Below are 21,917 nucleotides of genomic sequence, written 5' to 3'. Positions count from 1 at the left end.
GGTAGACTCAAAAATGAGAAGAAAAGCACAAATAAGGGATGTCAGAAATAAAATGAAAGAAGGAGAATAACTAATTCTCACATATTAGGTAGAAACAATAAAGTAAAGGTATGGATGTAATTAAGTGTGACTGCACAAGACACTGAAAACACTTCTTGAAGCCAAAATGGTTGCTTGGTTGAGAAGTTGGGAAGTTGTCTCCTGATAGAGGGATAGGAGACTGGGTAGATGTGGGGATAGGAATAGTTATTAACATAAATTCTAGAGAAAATAAGACAGAAAGTTAAAAGCAAAATAAAGAATTGAAAAGAAGGTTCACGTCCTACACTGCTTGTGGGAATGTAAACTGGTGCGGCCACTATGGAGAACATTATGGAGTTTCCTTAAAAAACTAAAAACAGAGTTACCATATGATCATACAATCCCACTCCTGGGCATACATCCGCAGAAAACTCTAATTTGAATACCCCAATGTTCATAGCAGCACTATTTACAATAGCCAAGATATGAAAACAACCTAAATGTCCATCAACAGATGAATGGATATGGTATATGTATACAACAGAATATTACTCAGACATAAAAAAGAATGAAATAATGCCATTTGCAGCAATATGGATGAACCTAGAGATTATCATATTAAGTGAAGTAAGTCAGATAAAGACAAATATCATATGGTATTATTTATTTGTGGAATTTTAAAAAACGATAAAAATGAACTTATTTACAAAACAGAAACAGACTCACAAACATAGAAAATAAGCTTATGGTTACCAAAGGGGATAAATTAGGAGTTTGGGATTAACATATATACGCTACTATATAGAAAACAGGTAAACAACAAGGACCTACTGTATAGCACAGAGTACTACACTCAGTATCTTGTAATAACCTATAATGGAAAAGAAGCTAAAAATGAATGAACACATAGAGTATCCATATATATAATACATATATATACATAAACTGAATCACTTTGCTGTACGCTTGAAACTAACACAACACTGTAAATTAATGATACCTCCATTAAAGAAAGAAAAAAAGAAAAGAAAAAAAAGAGAATAGAAAAGAAGGTTCAGGGCCCAACTTAGTCTGGAAAACTGAGTTACTTTGCGTATGTACAAACAGCATGGTTTTATGCAAGTCTCTACCCGTCACTTATTCTGCTATCACCCTGATTTCTCTGGCAAGATATGCAATTTCAAATAACTATGATTCAGAATACCACAAATAACTAGACAATATTTACAAATTACATTTGTTGCTTAAATTTTTTTTTCATAATTAACCACATTAGACAGTTCCTCCTGTACTTCAGAAAATGTGGCTATACTGAATGGATCTGTACAGATAGATAAAAGTATTTGTTGATGAGAGCTTAGTTAAAACAAAAACACCTTTGCCCTCCCCCTGCAGCCAAACATAGGATAAAGAATTCCTCACTCTGAGGAAGCAAGCATTAGTCTCTTTCTTATCTCCTACTATGAACTATATATAATGTGAAATTTATATTCTACATATACATTGTGAGAGGGTTTTTAATATAAAACCATATTCATATAGAAGTAATCCGTATGCTTTTGTGTAAACTATTTTCTAGATTCTCAAAATAGAATGAGCTATATTCTTCTGGCCACAAACTTAATCTCGATATAGATATAGATATAGATATATAGATATCCTACAATGAAATTTGAAATAAATGGCCCATAGGTTTGTATTAGACCCAGATAATGTTAAATTAACTATTTTAACACATCACGCTTCATTTGAGAAGCCTATGCTAATGCTAAATTAAAGGCTTTCTCTTAAATGTTCTATAAGGATAACATATTACAAATTACTCCTCAAAACACAGGATTAATACTTAGAATATCACATAGGAGGGTCACTTAAAATCAATTATTTGTGGATATTACCTCATGGTACTTCCATAACAAGTATAAAGATATATTCTAATTTTTTATTTTTTTGGCTTCACGGCATGCAGGATCTTAGTCTCCGACCAGGGACTGAATCCGTGCCACATGCAGTGGAGGCACAGAATCCTAACCACTGATCTCCAGGGAATTCCTTAAAGATTTTACATCTGTCACAATCATGACAAAATTTTAGTTTTAAAACTTTTATCGTAAATAAGTGGTGAATTAAGTCCAGTTTTTTACTTTGCATTACAATCTTAGCTACTGAAAAAAATATTAAATTAAAAAATTCTAAAAGTACTTTTATTCTGTGGGGATTAGATTCTTTTAACAAACTATTTTTATTCAAGGTCATTACACTTTTATTTTTCAATATGTTCTGAAATGTATGTACATATATAGGAAACTTTATTCTTATAAAGATAATTTCACCCCTATATTACAGGCTCAGCCTATCACTTTTTTAGTTTAACATATGAGGATGAGGAGAAAAACATTCACACTGCTCATGAGTCATAGATCAAAAATATGCAAATGTGATATAAAATATTTATTTTGTCTGCTTACACCAAACTCTAGTCATTAGCACCATATTTTCTAGTTATATTATCCACCTACGTAAGGTATAGGTCCAAATTGCAGTTCTGCTACTTACTAAGCATGAGGCCCTGCACTTCTTCTATAAACAAGTGTTAATTCAAAACCCATCAAGGGTCTGCTATTTAACTGTACTTACATGCTAACAAAGTAGTCAGCCAGTGTTTGCCTATCTGTGTCTTTCTCACCTTTTGTATATCCAGGAACATGTGCGTGCATGCACGCGCGCACACACACACGAACATGCACACACACACAAACAAACAGAAAGACATGAGACCTCTGGATCAGAGACAAAGACAATTTATTACTCATGGCAAAAACAGCAGCAAGAGCAATATCTTAGTGCTGCTTCCCTGAGCACCAATCCTCATAGGGCAATGCAGTGAGGGCTGGATGCTACTAGTGCCAGCAAAGAGCATCTCAGGAGAGTAATCCCAAAATTTAGAAACTGATTTTCACAGGGTTTCTGCTCCAGAAAGAAAGATTATTCATTTCTCTAGACAGTCCCTGACTTATGATGGTTTGACTTATGATTTTTTGCCTTTATGATGGTGTGAAAGCTATACACATTCATTAGCAACTGTATTTTGTATTCTGAATTTGATTTTTCCCAGGCTAGCTATACGGTGTATGATACTCTCTCCTGATACTGGGCAACTGCAGCTCCCAATCAGGCACCCAGTCACAAGGGTAGACAACAGATACACTTACAACCATTCTGAACCCACACAAACATTGTTTTTCACTTTTAGTACAGTATTCAATAATTTACATGAGGCATTCAACACTTTATTATAAAATAGGCTTTGCGTTACATAATTGTGCATAACTGCAGGCTGATGTTTTAAGGTAGCCTAGGTTAAGCTATAATGTTCAGTGGGTTAGGTGTATTAAACGTATTTTCAACTTACTATGCGTTTACTGGGATGTAACCCCATTGTAAATCGAGGAAGATTTGTTTACACAAAGCTCCTATGGAGATGGAAAGCTGAGGTCTTTTATATTTAATTCCTTGGGATGTCTCCAAGGAGGGACATGGTACTAGTTTTACTATCCAGGAATTTATACTTATACAAACATGGGAACTGTAAATGCCTTTGCTTAGAAGACACAGAATGTGCAGGAATATGAGAAATCCATGAATTATCTCCCAACATTCAGCCATCTGTAAATGGGGGTAATAGATATAGTAAAGTTACACTGAAGTATTAAAAGGTTTAGAAGTAAGGTGCCTAATAGTGTCTAGCATATGGAATAATTAACTATTTGAGACAGGAGGAGTTGCACTAGGCTTGCTAGAGATGCAAAGAACAAGAGTGCTCTTGATTCACTTGGTACAAAAGGAAAAAATGGAAAAAAACCCACAATGTATAACAAGATACAAACCATCCTATGAAGTGAGTATCCCATGAAATAACCTAAGAACTTCTCCTATACAAACAAGATGAGAAAGATTCCTCCATTTATATTAATCAATCTCTTTTATAGTAACTTTCAAGCTATAGTCTGTGATGTGCTAGTGGATGTTAACTGTAATTTTTCACAACCATCATTTTTACATGTAACAGAATACAATAAAAAAATCAAAATGTACTGCAAGGTACTAAAGGTAAGAACTATTCAGTCATATATACACACATAGGCATCCTTGGAAGTAATGTAAACTGCATTTCTTAGTGCGGATTGACAAACATATGCATTTAGTAATATCATAAGATTAATAAGTAGCACTATACCCAAGAATTGGGAACTTATAAATAGTACCTAATGTTTACCAACAAATACATGCTTAAGAAAATAAAACTGAGGAAATCTATTTTAAATATAATGAAAATTAGAAAAGATATGAACCAACTGTCCAAATTTCAACTGAAGATAAAAACAACTGACTAAATTATAAAAGAAAAAAATGAGACAGTGCTGAGTTAGAAGGGCTAAATATCTTAATGAAAAAGTTGGGCAATGCTAAAAATCCTTCTAAGGACAATATACCCTTTTTGTTCCACTTCTGAAAATTCTATGTAGCAAAAAAGAATCTGGCACATATGAAAAGAATTACATAACACCATCATGTGAGATTTAATCCCAGGAATGCAAGGTTGGCTTAACATCCCAAAATCAATTAATATAATAATCATATCAATAGCACAGAAAACAAAACTCACATGATTATGACAACAGATGCAGAAAAAGCATCTGGCAAAATCGAACACTGTTTCAAGTTAAACAGACTCAGCAAACTAGTAATAGAAGGGACCTTCCTGCATATAATAAAGGGCATTTAAGAAAAACCCACAGTGGGCTTCCCTGGTGGCGCAGTGGTAGAGAGTCCGCCTGCCGATGCAGGGGACACGGGTTCGTGCCTCAGTCCGGGAAGATCCCACATGCAGCGGAGTGGCTGGGCCCATGAACCATGGCCGCTGAGCCTGCGCGTCCGGAGCCTGTGCTCCGCAGCGGGCCGGCCGCAACAGCGAGAAGCCCGCGTATGGCAAAAAAAACAAAAGAAAAACCCACAGTAAACAACATAGTGAATGACAGGATACCTTTGCCCTCACACGAGGAACAACACAAGAATGTCTACTCTCACCACTTCTCTTCAGCATTATACTAGAGGCCTAGAGGTGTTAGTCAAAGCAATTAAGCAAAATAAATAAGTAAGTAAATAAATAAATGTCTTCCAAATCGGAAAGGAAGAAGTAAAACTCTATTTGTAGATGACATATTTAGTACATAGAAAACGCTGAAGAATTCACTGAAAAATATTAGAACTGATAAATGAGTTCAGAAAGGTAAAGGAAACAAGATCAATATTTAAGTAATGAATTGTGTCTCTATACACTTGCAATGAACAGTCCAAAAATGAAATTAAGAAAACAATTCAACTTACAATAACATCAAAAAGAAAAAATATTTGGAAATACCAAATATTTCCTTTAACGTGCAAAACTTATACTCTGAAAATTCAAAACACTGTTGAAAGAATTTAAAGATCTAAATAAATGGAAAAACACCCCATGTTATGAATCAGAAGACTTCACACTGTTAATACGGTCATTAATACCTATATTGATCCTAATTAGAGTCCAAGCTGTATTTTTTGTAGAAATGAACAAGCTGATTCCAAAATTCATGTGGAATAGGGATGGGGGAGGACCAGGGAGTGATAACTAAAGAGTATGGGGTTTCTTTTTGAGGTGATGAAAATGTACTAAAATTGACACTGGTGGTAGCTACACATACATATGAATATACTAAAAACAATGGAATTGTACCCTTTAAATGATGAAATGTATGGTATGTGGATTATATTGCAACAAAACTATTTTTTAAAGTAGAATGAGAACAAAGGTTTAAAAAGTTAAAGGACAGTTTAAAGGTACCAAGGAGCAGTAACATTTATGCTAAGTACATGTTTTACTGTTCTTTAAGTCTTCAAAAATTTGAAAATACACATATAGCAACAATTAAGCACAAACCTGAGCACACTGGTCTTGCACTGCATATTTCTGTACTAAGGACGTTCATAAATAAACAACTGTCAAACAATTTTCAATAAAATGACAGCCAAATAAATAAATATACAAAACTCCAAGAATAGTTACTTGTATTATGCAAGCAACTGCATGACATGGGGAACTATTAGGAGAGCTAACACATGGTGGATTTTGCAATAAGTAAGTCCAAACACATATAAAACTCTGAAAAGGGCATAAATAGACAGCAAAACAAATGAACGAACAAACAAAACCAGAGACAGCAAGAAGCAAAAGTAATAATTTCAAAAATTATTTCAATGTGTAAAATACATTATGGCAAGTATAAGAAATTCTGGCTAAAGCATAGTAAAAATTAAAATGATTTTTGACATTACTTTGAAAAGAAAGTAAGACAGACATTATTACTTTGAATATACTTGTGCTAGTATACTACCAAAGAGAAGGGAAAAAACTGTAAGTAGAAAATTGTAACTTTGGATGTCTCAAAGGCTATAGCACAAGAAAATGAGGACAAATGTTCATCAATCAGGTCGTCATAAAATTTCTCTCATTCTAAATTTCTGACATAAAGGATAATGGTGAATGTCTAATGAATAGAGTTAATTACTAAGATATTTTTTATGGAAGAAGGTTGACAATTTTTTAAAAAAGTATTTGAAAGACAGCGTCCAATATTCTACAGATCATACTAATCCTGGTATAATTATATTTTGCAAATGGACAATCAAATATTGATTAAATAAATTGCTCCTATAAAAATTTGCCACTCATTTTAACTTTTCAAAATTATGTACTTATTTAAAATTGGTAATACACAGCATGTTATAAAAATGATTAAAACATTAAGAAAGCACATTGAGTGGAAAAAAATTCTCCCACAAATAGCAATTCCTTAGTTTTCCTCCACTGGTTGCCAGTTTTATATATATATTCTTCCTGAATTTCCATTTCTATTTGAGTTTATTTCTTGACTCTATTTTGATTCCCCGATGTTAATCCATGTACCTAGATTATATATATACATTGAAACTATATATCCTAGATTTTCCAGAACAGTCCATATTTCTATTCACTTTATCAAAGCAAATGGGACATATGCCCTCATTTTCATAAAAGATGTATTTGCTTACAGTTTTGAATAGTAACTTTCAGAGTTCCCAAACTAGGAACCAGAATACATCTTCTAAAACCTGGTTTAAAAAATATTTTAAGGGACTTGCCTGGTGGTCCAGTGGCTAAGACTCTGTGCTCCCAATGCAGGGGGCCTGTGTTAGATCCCTGATCAGGGAACTATATTCCACATGACTCAACTAAAGATTCCGCATGCTGCAACGAAGATTCCATGTCCCACAACTAAGACCTGGTGCAGCTAGCTATATATATATATATATATATATATATATATATATATATATATATATATATATATATAATATTTATTTAAATATTTAAATAAACAAATATTTAAATGAATAAATAGTTTAAAAATATATTTTAAGAATGAAAAATTACTAGGTGAAGAAATGAAAACTGTCATACTTCTCAAACTGTCAAAAAAATATATGGGAATATAAGGAAACAACCAAGTTTTTCTCATATAATACAAACAATGCAAAATTCAGATACATAATGAAACATTGAAAACATTTCCTTAGATTATTAACCAGTATTTTATACCGTTTCTTTCCCTCATACTAAAAAAAACCCTACTTTTTCTGGTCAATAGATCTGAATCCTAAAATTACACTTAATAAATATAAATTTATATATATATATATATTTTTTTTAAACAAACCAAAGACAATTTATAGTAACAGAATGTTAGTATCAGCTGTAATAGTTTAAATTTCCTCATATGTAGGTGAAAAACGGCTCTTCAAAATGGAAGGGAATTTCACCAACTGGTTTAAAAATAACAGTGAAATAAAAAGCAGAAGAGACAAGACTACTTACTGTTGACCTCTGGGCTTCCTTCAATATAAAAGTATTATAAAGCGAAGAGTAAGTGATATAATAAAGGAACCTCCACTTTAATAAATCATTTTTTTAGGAAAAGGAAGTCTGCAAAATCTGAGAAAGCAATTTATCTTCAGGTGAATAAGACAAACAGCAATTGATCTTGTACCCAGGGAGTGATTCTTCTTCTACCAGTTACAAATACATCTCTGTTAAGCATCACTAGAATAGGTTGGCTGGTCTCCTGTTTTAAATAATTGATTCACACATTTAAGATTTAGGGTGTATTCTGATATTTTATGCCAAATGCCACCGTCTCAGTAGGCTGATTAACTTGCCCATTATCTGGTCACTTTGTACATCTGTAAAATGAATCCAACTTGGTATAGGAGCATACCTGAGTAGCACCAAAGACAGATTTTGGGGGAAAGAGGAGTGTCAGAAGTAAGACCTCCACAAGAAAGTCACATTTAAGCTGAGACATATGAAATGGGCACAAACTGGTCAAATGAAGGAAAAGAATGTTACAGGAAGAGAAAATTACATGTTTATATCAATGAGATGGGTCACCACCAAAAGTTTCCATTTATAGCCTAGAATTCTGAAGACATCATGAGTGTTGTCTAATATAGTCTATAAAGGAGTTCATTTAAAAAATAAAACTATTCTAATTATATTTGCAATTTTGAAATTCTGTGAAAAGGTTAAAAAAGTAACACCCAAGGGACAAATAGTTTACAAAATTAATTTTCATACAATTAGTTTCATAGTCTTTTAATCCCTAACTTTAAAACAAATTTTAAGTACATATCATGAGATTATTCTGTCATGAAGAAATAATCAGCTTAAATATAAGATGAAAAGAGTGTCAATAAATAGAACATACTGAATGACCAAATACTAATTTTAGATTCACAAGAAGTTGCAAAAATAATATAGAAGGCTCCCACATTACCTTCTCCCAGCTTCCCCTAAAGATAACACATTACATAACCATAGTCCATTTTCAAATCCAAGAACTTGACATTGGTACAATACTAAACTGAAGACCCCATTCAGATTTCACTAGTTTTTACATGCACTCTCATTTCCATATGTGTACAGTTTATGAGATCTTATACGCTGTATGCGTTTGTGCAACCACTACCACAATTAAGATATAGAAAACTCTTCCATCACCACCAAGAAAGTCCCTTGTGCAACTCCTTTACATTCACACTACCTTTCACCTTCATCCTTAACCTCTGACAACCACTGTAATGTTTTCTAAGACTGTAATTTTTTTTCATTTCAAGAACATTATACAATTGGAATCATACAGAATGTAAATATGTGCGATTGGCTTTTTTCACTCAGTGTAACCCCCATGAAATCCATGCAAGTTGTCTGTAGCAATATTTTATTCCTTTTTAAAGCTGAGTAGTACTCCACTGTACAGATGTATCACAGTTTGTTTATCCATTCACTTGCTGAAGGTTATTCGTATTGTTTCCACTTCGGGGCAATAACAAATAAAGTGCTATGACTATATGTGTAGCAAGTTTTTGCGTGAACGTAAGTTTTCATTTCTCTATGACAAATGGTCAGGAATCTGACTGATGAGTCATGAAAATGTATGTTCAATTTTATAAGAAATGCCAAGCTGTTTCCAGAGTGGCTGTGCCATTTTACATTCCCACCAGCAATGTATGAGAGATCCAGTCATTCTGCATTCTCATCAGCACTTGTTACTGTTATCATTTAAAAATTTTAGCTAATTATCACATTTTCTAAATTTGCACTCTTCTGATGGCTAAAGATAGTGAAAATGTTTTATATGCTTATTTACCATCTTATGTATCCTCTTTTATCATTTAACATTTTAACATTACCTGAAAAGGGAATATACAATATTTCCAAGTGTGTAGTTAATTAGCTCTTTTACATAGTATGACAAGGATAAATATACAAAAAGTTAATGAAGCTTTATGAATAAAAAGTGGAGACAGACACATAAGTACAGAAAATATAATCTAATTTATTTAGAAAATATCATTATAGGGATCATTTGATTAAAGCTATTTATTATGATAACCCAGGAAAGGGACTTAAAAGTCATAGGGCACGCATCAGATGCTGTCAGTGCCCCTCCCATATCCTTTGCACCTAACAATTTCCCCTGGCTCCAGGCTTCCAAAAGCCAGAAGCTTCCTCTCTGTGCCAGAGGCATTTTCTCCTGAACTGGTGAAAGCTGCTATGCCCACCTGGGCACTAGGCAGGTGCACAGCCTTCCAAATTGCACTCCACAGCCAATAACAGGAAATATACTTGCATTTCCAGTGAGTTAATTCTGAAATCGATTTCAACACTGATTTTTCTCAAAATTTCCCCACAGGATAAAGCCCCAGTAACTTATCGTGGTAGTTCGATTAATGACTTTTTATTAGCTGCTTTGTGTTCCCTGAATCACCTCCTGCCACCCTTGCCAAAGTTACCTACATCTTCCAAATTGGCTATTTGTTTTAAAATCCTTGTTCTAGGTTCTCCTGCTGGGAAAACCTATAAAAATTAAACCACCCACAAAAACAAAATAAGTCTCATTAAAAATAAAAACATTTAAAAAAAGTAGTGACAAAAAAGCAGTGACAATAAGATGTATACATTTTCCTTTATCTATTTAATTTTTCTACTTATTACTATTAAATAAAGTCACTATTACAAAACTCTTCAACTGTAAGTTAACAGCACTTTGCATATTGAAACAATTTCTAATATGTACATTAAATCAAAATTCAATAGTGAAAATTTATAGATGCTTATGACTACAAATGTAAGAAATTTTCAACCTCTGAAATGTAATAATTTCAACTTCTAGATTCAATGTAACATGATTATAGAGACCACAGAAAACAAACTTATCAAGGGTTATTAGAAAGCTGCAGTAATCAGGGCAGCATACTGGAGACAGGATAGACATACAGATCAATGGAACAGAACACATAGTACAGAAAAACAACCATATAATTGATTTTTGAAAAAGGTACAAAGGCAATTAAAGTGATTTAAAAAGACTGCAGGAAAGGGTACTGGCTGGAACAAGTGGATACCCATATGCCAAAGTGGGGATTAAAAAAAGAACACTTACATATCTCATCCTACAAACACAAAAATTAACGCAAAATGGAACACAGATCTAAATGTAAAAACTAAAACTATAAAATTTCTAGAAGAAAATATAGAAGAATATCTTTCTGACCCTCAATTAGGCAAAGAGTATCACATAAAAGCATTATCTGTAAAAAACAGACTGATACATTTGTAAAAACTTCAGCTCATTGAAAGATACTGTTGAGAAAGTTAACAGACAAGAATATAATGGGAGAAAATACTTGCAAATCATATATCTGACAAGAGACATATTCAGAAAATATAAACAAATCTCAAAACTCAATAACAAAATGAACAACACGATTTTTAAAAAAGATCTGAACGCTGCTCTGAAGAAGATACACAGATAGTAAAAAAAACATAAAAATATATTCAACATCATTAGGAAGTGTAAATTAAAACAATGAGATACTACTTTACCCCTGTTACAGCGAATAAATAACAAAAGCTAACAATACCAAGTGCTGGCAAAAATGTGAAGCCAATAAAACTGTTCATACACTGCTGGTGGGAATGTAAAATGATACAGCCACTTAGGCAGTTCCTTATGAAGCATGTGATCCAGCAATCTTACTTCTAGTGGAATGAAAATGTATGTCTGTATAAAGAAACTTATACAGAAATGTTTATAGCAGAGTTACTAGTAATACCAAAACTGGAAACAATCTAAATATTCCTCCATTGGGGATGGATATACAAGTTGCAGTACATCAACATGACGGAACACTACTCAGCCATAAAAGAAACAAATTACGGATACTCAACAAAAGGGATGACAATCTCTGATGCACTTATGCCAACTAAACGAAACAAGATTCAAAAGCTATGCACTATATGATTCTATTTATGTGTGTCAGGAACTCAAGTGAGTTGGAGAGAGGCGAGCTGCCAGGTTTCAGAGTAGTCGATTAAGACAATAAGCCAGGGAATTCCCTGGTGGTCCAGTTGTGCTTTCACTGTGCTTTCACTCTGTGCTTTCACTGCTCAGGGTGAGGTTCAATCCCTGGTCGGGGAACTAAGATCCCACAAGCCTCATGACAAAACAAACAAACAAAAAAGACAAGCCAAAGTGAAAGTAATAATTAAGTCTTTCATCACTTATTGTGATACTATAAGAAAGACGGTAAATCGGAGAAAGTGTCCACTTTCCCCCAGTACAGTGGTCAAGGATCAGGTGAATCTGCACAGATGCGGGAGTTGTTTCACTGCCAAGGGAGCCCCTAAAAAAGGGTTCTGAAGTTTTAAGACCCTGGGTCTGGGGTAAGATGGAAGGGAGAGAGCTAGGTGCAGAATAGTATTGAGTTCTAAGTCACAGTACAGAAAGGTGTCCCCAAAGTTCTTTGTCACTTCCCTAATAAAAAAGTCTTGACAGAAGCATCTAAGCCAGGCCTCAACAAAAGCCCCAGATAAAAGGGCCTCCAAATTAAGGTGCTTGGGCTAGGAATACTGACATGTGTAAGAGCATAGCTGGCCAGGTGGGATGAGTCCTTGACTGCAACTCCCTTCAGAGACAGCAATTCATTGGCTTTACACCAAGTCTGGTGTGGGGAAGGCAGCTTTCCCACATAAACCCCACCAAGTAAAACCTTTGTAGATCCCTATGATTGGCCTGAAAAATCACACACAGGTTTTTGGCCAGGAGCTAGATTCATCAATATGAAACACTGGAAAAGGCAAAACTGTAGAAACAGAAAACTATGATATGGAATTTGATTCTACCTTGTTTTAAAAGCTAACAACAACAACAAAAAGGTCTGATGCTGATTCACAGACAAGGGCAGAAGACACGAGACCCCTGGATGAAAGGCAAAAGATTATATTTTACTCAAGTCAAGGCACATGAACATGGGCATATTTGCACCAGTTCCCCTTGCCCCAAGTCCTATGCAGGTAACAGGATGGTTCAGATAGATGCTATGCATGTACTCACTGGGTTTGCACTGGCAGGTGAGGAACATAAAGCTTAGGGAATCTACCAATTTTATAGCAAACAGTAACTAAGTCTGCTCTTTGTCTGGGGAGAGACAGTTACCTCATGTTTTAAGTCCACCAGCTATATAAATAATACTGAGAAATGTCCTAGGAAAGAGAGCAGTCAGAGCCTTACAGTCTTGGCACACCAAGCAAGGAGGTCTGTCTCTGCCAACAAAAACAGAGCAGTGATCGCTAGGAGCTGGGGTGGGGGAAAGGCTGACTACAAAAGAGCACAGGGGAAGTTTTAGGGTGCTGGAACTAAAACATATCTTGCTCCTGGTAGTGGCTACATGACTGTGTGCTTACGTCAGAACTTATACAACTGTACATTAAAAAGGTCAATTTTATTTTATGTACATTACACCTAAAAAATTTTTTATGCAAAACAACACTGGGGGAAAAAACGTAAATCTTTTAAAAAAGAAAAGGAAACGATACCTAGGACTTTGTGGAAACATCCCCAGTGGCCTTTTCTCCATATGTCTTCTTTCGACTGCCAACTACTTAACAATGTTTCCAGCTTTCATTTAAAGTTAATAAATTAAACACTTTTAGATATATTTAAATCACCTATTCAGATTTATTAAATCAGAACTCACAGTTTCTAAATTTCTTGGTTTTTACAACAATTTCTGAGAAAGAAAATAGCTAAAATTTGTAAATTAAATTAAAAATATAGTTCACTCTTGCCTTTCAGCTTTCTAAATTAAGATATCCAAAATACAATAACATTTAGCAAGCTTCCCTTCACCCTCCCTACCACCAATATTAACTGACAAACAATAAATTTTCAAAATCATTAAATTACCATTGTTCATGTTTCTCCTATTGACCAGTGATCTAAACATTCATTCTAGTTAAGAAGGTTTTTAATAGAATGTAACATCTGTTTTATGTTACATGGGAGACAGCAAAATTCTTCCTCTCTGACTGGATTATTAATGGTCGTGCCTTCTACGGAGTTATTCTCTTCATCCGCATCCCCATACTAGCTCTCTAAAGTGCAACATAGCCCCTGATGTAATACATTTTCCTGCTAACTGTACAATACTGTAGACACCATAACTTTAATGTGACATGCTGGTATTTCTTTTTTAAACCACAAATGCATTTCTTATTCTTGATCACAAATTTAAATTTCCTGTATATTCCCAGCCCACCAGGCATTTTTTGTTTAAAACTGCTGAATAAAAATAGATGAATTCAATTTTTTGACTTGTCATCTCATTTTTTTATAGACCTCTCTCCAACTCTTAGAATGGAAAAGTGAAAAGATATTTCTTTTTATCCTTTTACTATTAAATCAACTTAAGCTTAAAACACTGCAAACTAAAAAAAAAAAAACACTGCAAACTACTTCTACTCCTTAAGAGTGATATAAGTCCAGGACACACATAAAATTATTTAAAATAATACGTTTGCATTATATTCAAGACAAATACCTTTAATAAAGGCATTCTTCAAGTGTTCATCTCTATAATTATTTTAACATGAATATCTTTCTGTTTTTATTTTTAAAAAGTCCTCAAATTTGACATATATTCCTCATTTTATTTCTGAGGTTTACATCAAGATTTGAGACCATCTTAACATTTCACTGATTAGAACGAAAATAAAATAATACGCCAAATGGAGTTATTGTTGTATTTCCACTACCTTCAGTTTTTCTTGTACAATATTTTGTCCTTTATGAATGAATTCTGACAAAATTGAGATAAACCACATAACTACTAATGATTCTCAATTAGTTCTTCAGTTCATTTCCCTTGCCTAATTCTAAGAAAACTACATATGGTTTAAACCACTGGTATTTTTTGTTTTCTGCCAATACACAAACCATCCTTTTTTTGTGTTGAAAACACTCCCATGAATAGTTATAATAGTCTCCAAAGAGACCAGATGGTAATAAACACTAGAGCAGATTTGGAAGCTAACCATAAATTTACCTTTTCATAGTCTCACCATCATAATATAGCTCTTTGTGCTTATACCATTAAAAAAAAATACTGGTGATAGAAACAATATGAGTATACTTTGCACTTAAATAAAAAGATACACAGTAATGTTAAGGTCTTTCATAACTACATATACCTCCCTCATTTCATATTGTTATGATCAACAATTTTTAAGAGAGCATCAGCTTGATAGAGCATGACATTACTAATGACATTATATAGTAACTTTTTACATTAGCAAAATTACTATTAAAGTAAAACTCAAGAAATATGATCCAGCTAAAGGCAACAAACGATTTCAAAGTTAAAGAAATAGAAATATAGGCTAATGTTACACAGAATTACCACTGATTTTTATTTTGTTATTCTTCTGGGATATTAAATTATTCTGGCTTTCCTACTTCAATTGAAGTAGAATGACTTAAATAATCATTTATCAATATATTTATTTTAGAGTATCATATTTCTGAGAAATAAAAATAAAGAATGGTTTTCAAAACTAGAAGCATGATACGAAACTTTCAAAACACATTGTGGTGTATAAGATTGAAATTCAGGCATTTCCCTGCATCTGTAAAAAACAAAAATTAGTCCAAGAATTAGCTTATTTTTGTACTTTTTGATGTAAGCTACAATAGTAAATTATATTAACTATATTTTCTGTATGCATTGTAATATAGCTATCTGTAATGTTTCTGGTATTAAATTATTCTTACAGCTCAAAGCAATAAATATATAAAGTCACATGGCAATGGAAGGATAGAGACAGAAAACAAATAGAAATAAAAATAAGAGAAAAGAAAAAGTATGCTTAAATAAAAACAGGAAATATGAAAGGCAGGTGGTGGGGGAGAGATTGCAGAAAACCAGAATAAAAACAATGTCTGTCCAAAAGGTATTTATCTTTTTGTTTGCTACTGTAAATGAGGTTTATAGTTTGTTTATCCCATCTATTAATTTAAGCACCTAAATTTTAAATCCACCTAATTTATTAATTCTTTGTTTACAACAGTATTCACTTCATTCTACTGGGGTTTTCCACAACAGACTCAACAAAGGTAGTGTTAATTTTATTTCCCTATTTTATCTATAAAATATGATACTGGCATTGGAGTTGAGAGAGACAGATTCTATTAAGAAAACATATATCTATTTTCTTTAATGGAAGTTGTTTTAGCATCTCCATAGAAGATCCTATTTCTCTTTTGTTTTATTGCTATGAGAACAAATTACAGATTTTGTAACACTGAACCATCCTTGCATTCCCAGAATTAACTTTTCAACTTGGTCACTGACAATTATTAATGTGGTACTAAATTTATTTCCAAATATTGTATTTGGGCTTTTTTTCACAACAGTCAAAAATAGTATTAATCTATACTTTTAGTTTTATGCTTGCTTATTTTTCTTTCTGCTATCCTTGTTGGGTTATAGTATCAATGGGAGACCAGCTTGAAAGAAAAGAATCTAGAAGGGTTTTTTTTCTCCTATGCTGCTCAATGGTTTAATTATCTTAGAATAATCTGATGTTCACAAGTCTGGTGTATTTGCCACGTGAAGTCACCTACGATTTTTACTCTTGTGGAGAGGAGGTTCTTTGATAATCTGCTCTATTTCTTATATGAGCATTATACCACACAGATTTTTCTCTTTTTAGAATGAATTTTGGTAATTTATTTCTCTCAGAAAATAGTTCACTCCATCCAAGTAATTCATGGCATCCAGAGAAATGTAAATGTAAACTTTCAATGAGATCTTACTTTTTACACAGCATATTGATAAAGAAGACCCTGATTATATTCTGAATTGGTAAGGATGTATTAAAACAAATATATCCATTCAGTTCTGATAGAAATAAAAATTGGTAAAATGTTTATGTGGACAAATTTGACAATTTGTATAAAAATTTACCATGCTTATGCTCTTTCAGCCAGCAATTCTTATTTCTAGGACTAAATTATAAACATACACAGATGGAGGGGACTTCCCTAGTGGTCCAGTGGCTAAGACTCCATGCTCCTAATGCAGGGGGCCCAGGTTCAATCCCTGGTCAGGGAACTAGATCCCACATGCTGCAACTAAGAGTTTGCATGCTGCAAACTAAAGATCCTGCATGCCACAACTAAGACCTGGAGCAGCCAAATAAATAAATATTAAAAAACAAAAACAAAAAAACCTATTCAGATGTAACCTTCTATGTGACTCCCACATAGGAAAAAAAAAAGATATACAGATGGAAAATAACATGCATATTAAGGTACTCCTAAAGTATCTTTGTAAACCATCTAAATGTTAAACAGTAAGAGATTCATTAAACGAATTATAATACTGGGACTTCCCTGGTGGTGCAGTGGTTAAGAATCCGCCTGCCAATGCAGGCGGCATGGATTCAAGCTCTGGTCCAGGAAAATCCCACATGCCGTGGAGCAACTAAGCCCGTGTGCCACAACTACTGAGCCTGTGCTCTAGAGCCTGTGAGCCACAACTACTGAGCCCGCATGCCACAACTACTGAAGCCCACGCACCTAGAGCCCATGCTCCACAACAAGAGAAGCCACCACAATGTGAAGCCTGCGCACCGCAACAAAGGGTAGCCCTTGCTCACCACAACTAGAGAAAACCCACACATAGCAACGAAGACCCAATGCAGCCAAAAATAAATAAATAAATTTATTTATTAAAAAAAAATTATAATACTATCATAGAATGGACCATTATAGCCATTAAAAAGAACCAGCCATATCTATTTCATACTGGTATGGAACAATCTCCAAGATATACTATTAAGAAAAAAAAATGAAAATACAAAACTGTGTATACAGTATAACATATGCAGAAAATACACATTAATAGATACGCACATAGCTGTAAAGAAATAAAATATTTCTGGAAGAACACAAGAAACTTGTTACAGGAATCACATCTAACTATGTGAACTGGGTGAGCAGAGTATGGGCACAGGAGGAAAATCTACTTTTCCCTATCTACTCTTGACCTTTTAAAATTTTGGACTTTGTGCCTCTTAGTTATTTGTTGCTGCCAAACACAGTGAGTTAAAATAAGAAACATAACTTTATATAGCTTTTTTTATGGGTCAGGAATTTGGGAGTGTTTTAGCAAAGGAGTTGTGTCTCAGGGTATCTCATTAGGTTATGGTGATTGGGGCTGGCTCCTGCACATGGCTAGCATGTTGGTGCTCGTTGGTGGTAAAAAACTTTAGTTCGTTGTCATGAGGGCCTCTCCGTAGGATGACTGAGCGTCCTCATGACACAGCAGTTGACTTTCTTATTATGGGCATCCAAAAGAAAACAATGTGGAAGCAACAATACCTAGCCTCAGAAACAGCCCATCATCAATGCCACACATCAATGCACATCATCAATGCCACACACAACTCTAACACATTTTATTTGTTAGAAGCAAGTTACTAAGTCTGGGCATATTCAACAACAGGGAAATTAGGCTCTACCTTTTAAATGAAAGAATGTCAAAGAACTTGAGAGAGATACTTTAAAAACCAAAACATGTATATTGCATTTTGGTAAATACAAATAGAGTAACATTAGAAAATTAAATTAAAAGATGCATTTAGTTCTGTGGAAGACAAACTTTTTTTTTTTTTGGCTGCATCACACGGCTTTGTGGGATCTTAGTTCCCCAACCAGGCATTGAACCCAGGACCTCAGCAGTGAAAGCACCGAGTCCTAACGACTGGACCACCAGGGAATTCCCAACAAACTTTTATCATTAACCAAAAGGATGAGAGAGAGTACTGGGAGTTTTAACTTTTATGAAATGACAACACTTACTTCAACCCCTACATTTCTATGTAACATCCCACCCATAACACTATACTTCTGAGAAGTCACAGTAAGCAGAGCAGCAATTTAACACATGTATAACTAAAGGACTATTTTGAAAATGGCTCTCAACAGTGCAATATATCAATGTGTACCACCTATTCATATAAATATGTTGTGAAAACACTGAGAAATTAAATCACATAATCTTTAATGATGATGATGATACTGAAGTTTAATAACATCTGTGATAACGATTTCATGTGCCAGCACCTTACCTAGTAGTACATACTCTTCCATTTTTTATTTTACATTTCACCCTCACAACCCCAAGTGTACAGTGTGCATTTTACAGTGTACAAATGAGCAAACGGAGGCACAGGAAGCTATAGGAAAACTGCCCAACGTCATCTACAATGAGAAGTTTGTCATGTATTCTAAATATATGGTTCCCAGAACTAAGCACCACATTCAAGAAATATACTGTTCTTTGCCCATTTTCCTTCATTTGGAATAATCTTTTTACATTATTTTCCCTAAGATTGTGGTTTGGTGGCTCTGTAAAACTACATGACACAAACTGAATTTACTTAAAAAAAACAAAGGAAACTGTTTTCTCCCCCAAGTTCTCTAATTGTAGAACTATGTAAACACACACTGACTCACATACAACTGGAAAATAAAAAAGAGGTTACTGTCATTTTTTCTTTCTTTACATTTCAATTTTCTAAAATGTGTTCTAAGTTTTTAACAATTAAAACCATTTAAAAAATGTTAAGAAATCCTACAAATAAGGGGGTATAAGGGGGAAGTATCAACCTGCCACAACTTCCTACATGAAAGGTTTGATTACACATAGAAGAGCCCAAAGGCTGAGCTTGCTACTTCCACCTACTATGCAGTCACTCCAAAAGTACAAGCCCTATCAAGTCAGCTTTGTACATGTCCCCAGCAATGTACATTACTTGTAGTCTCTGCTGCTATAAAATTAACCTTCATCCCACAGGGGCCTAAAGGAGATGGTTAAGAATTGATAGTCCCTGCTTTAAAAAAAATGCAACACTGACTACGTTATTACTGACTACAATCTTTCACATTTAGTATAATTTTCCTCAGGGTAGGATTAAATCTATAAGTTTGGGGAAGGGAAAATGACCTACTCTAAATAATTTAAAGTACTGCTCTATATACTTAGACTTTCACTATTTCAGACAAATGACACATTTATATGAATGCTTCACAGAGATATTACTTTTTAGTTCCCCAGTATTTTTAGATAAAGCACATGGTTCAAATATTACTTTCCTATGTGAGTTGTATTAGTCTACCTGATGAACATTTCATTCAATTTTTAATACAAGAGAAGGTGACGGGAATTCCCTGGTGGCGCAGTGGTTAAGCATCTGCCTGCTAATGCAGAGGACACAGGTTCGAGCCCTGATCAGGGAAGATCCCACATGCTGTGGAGCAACTAAGCCCGTGCGCCACAACTACTGAGGCTGCGCTCTAGAACCCCCAAGCCACAACTACTGAAGCCCGTGAGCTTAGAGCCCATGCTCCACAACGAAAAGCCACTGCAATGAGAAACCTGCACGCCACAACTAGAGAAAGCCTGTGCAAAGCAACAAAGACCCAACGCAGCCAAAAATAAATTTATTTTAAAAAAAAGAGAGCGAGAAGGTGACAACTGTTACATAAAGCACAAATCCCTAGTGGTCCATAAATATGAATAATTACTATTCTGAACATAACTGAAAGTAATCTGATCTATCTAATGAAACATATTATTTAATTATTATATTTGCATAAATTGTATGCTTAAAGGACTATAACTGGTATTGCTTTCATAAAATCAAACCTCTCCCTTCGCCCAAGGGCCCCCTTCCCGGTCAGACAGCGGGCAAGATGTCTGGGTGTGCACCGTCCTCAAACCCACAAGCAAGCAGATCCTCTGCGCCTCTCAGGACTCCGGTCCACGCCATGGTGGATTCCGAGCGCCTCTCGGCCCCGGTTGCTGGGCCGCCTGCTCCAACTTCTCACGCCCCCGACAGGGAATTCTCCTGTTTGCTGAAATTATATTGTGCCTGGTGATTCTGATCTGCTTCGGTGCCTCGACATCAGGATACTCCTCCTTGTCAGTGACAGAGATGATCTTTGCTGCTCTCTCTGTCGTCTACATGTGTGACCTGCACACCAAGATACAGATCATCAACTGGCCTTGGAGTGATTTCTTCTGAACCCTCGTAGCAGTCATCCTCTACCTGATCACCTCCATTGTTGTGCTTGGTGAGAGAGGAAACCACTCCAAAATCGTTGCTGGGGTACTGGGCCTAATCCCTACATTACTCTTTGGCTATGATGCCTACATTACCTTCCCCTTGCGGCAGCAAAGACATACAGCAGCCCCTACTGACCCTGCAGATGGCCCAATGTAGGTGAACTCCCTTCATTTCTCTCAGCAACCTGCAAATAACACCGCCATCGAAATAATTCCTCCCAGCCCACAACTGAGGTAAAAGTGCCTTTATCGAGAAAATTTGTCTTCCAGCCTGCCAATCAACTCCTCTGGGTATGGCCACCTTTATGGGTGTGCCTAGGTTCCTCTTCCTTCCGCAGTATCCAAACGGAGACACCAGTTCTGCCTGGACAATACCCCCACCACCTAACGGAGACACCAGTTCTGCCTGGACAATACCCCCACCTAAGCCACAAAATGACGGAAGAGGGTGCCTCAGATTTCAAGACTCCAGGCCCCAGGTTGTAACCCATTCCAAACAACCTCCTCAGTGTCCGTGTGTGTGGGGGTGGGGGGGTGGGAAGGGGGCTCTGTGGAGGAATAAATAAATAATAAGCAGATTATTAGGGGGAAAAAAAATCAAACCTCTCTAAGTTTCTTATTCTGCCAGATCTCAAATTTTTAAATCCTCAAAATTTTCAGTTTTCTGTTACATGTTGTTAAATCACTTCTAAATACACAAGCAGTAAACGGCAAAGTTCTTCAATTTAACTAGACACCACATGCAATCAACCTGCTACGCCTACCAAGAACAGAGCTTCTCAATGGTC

General features: G+C 35.0%; 1 protein-coding gene and 1 pseudogene across 9 annotated transcripts in view; one reads left to right on the top strand and one right to left on the bottom strand.

The window, feature by feature from the left end:
- The window catches only part of ADK (adenosine kinase), a 484,687-nt gene that overhangs the window by 271,221 nt on the left and 191,549 nt on the right, over positions 1-21,917 (bottom strand). The gene's annotated exons all lie outside the window — the stretch shown is intronic.
- LOC132507166 (proteolipid protein 2-like) lies at positions 20,832-21,348 on the top strand (annotated as a pseudogene).

The sequence above is a fragment of the Lagenorhynchus albirostris genome, chromosome 16 (genome assembly GCF_949774975.1).
Source record: "Lagenorhynchus albirostris chromosome 16, mLagAlb1.1, whole genome shotgun sequence".
Lineage (NCBI taxonomy): Eukaryota > Metazoa > Chordata > Mammalia > Artiodactyla > Delphinidae > Lagenorhynchus > Lagenorhynchus albirostris.
Note: the sequence above shows the minus strand (reverse complement) of the source record. Positions and strands in the feature narration are given on the sequence as shown.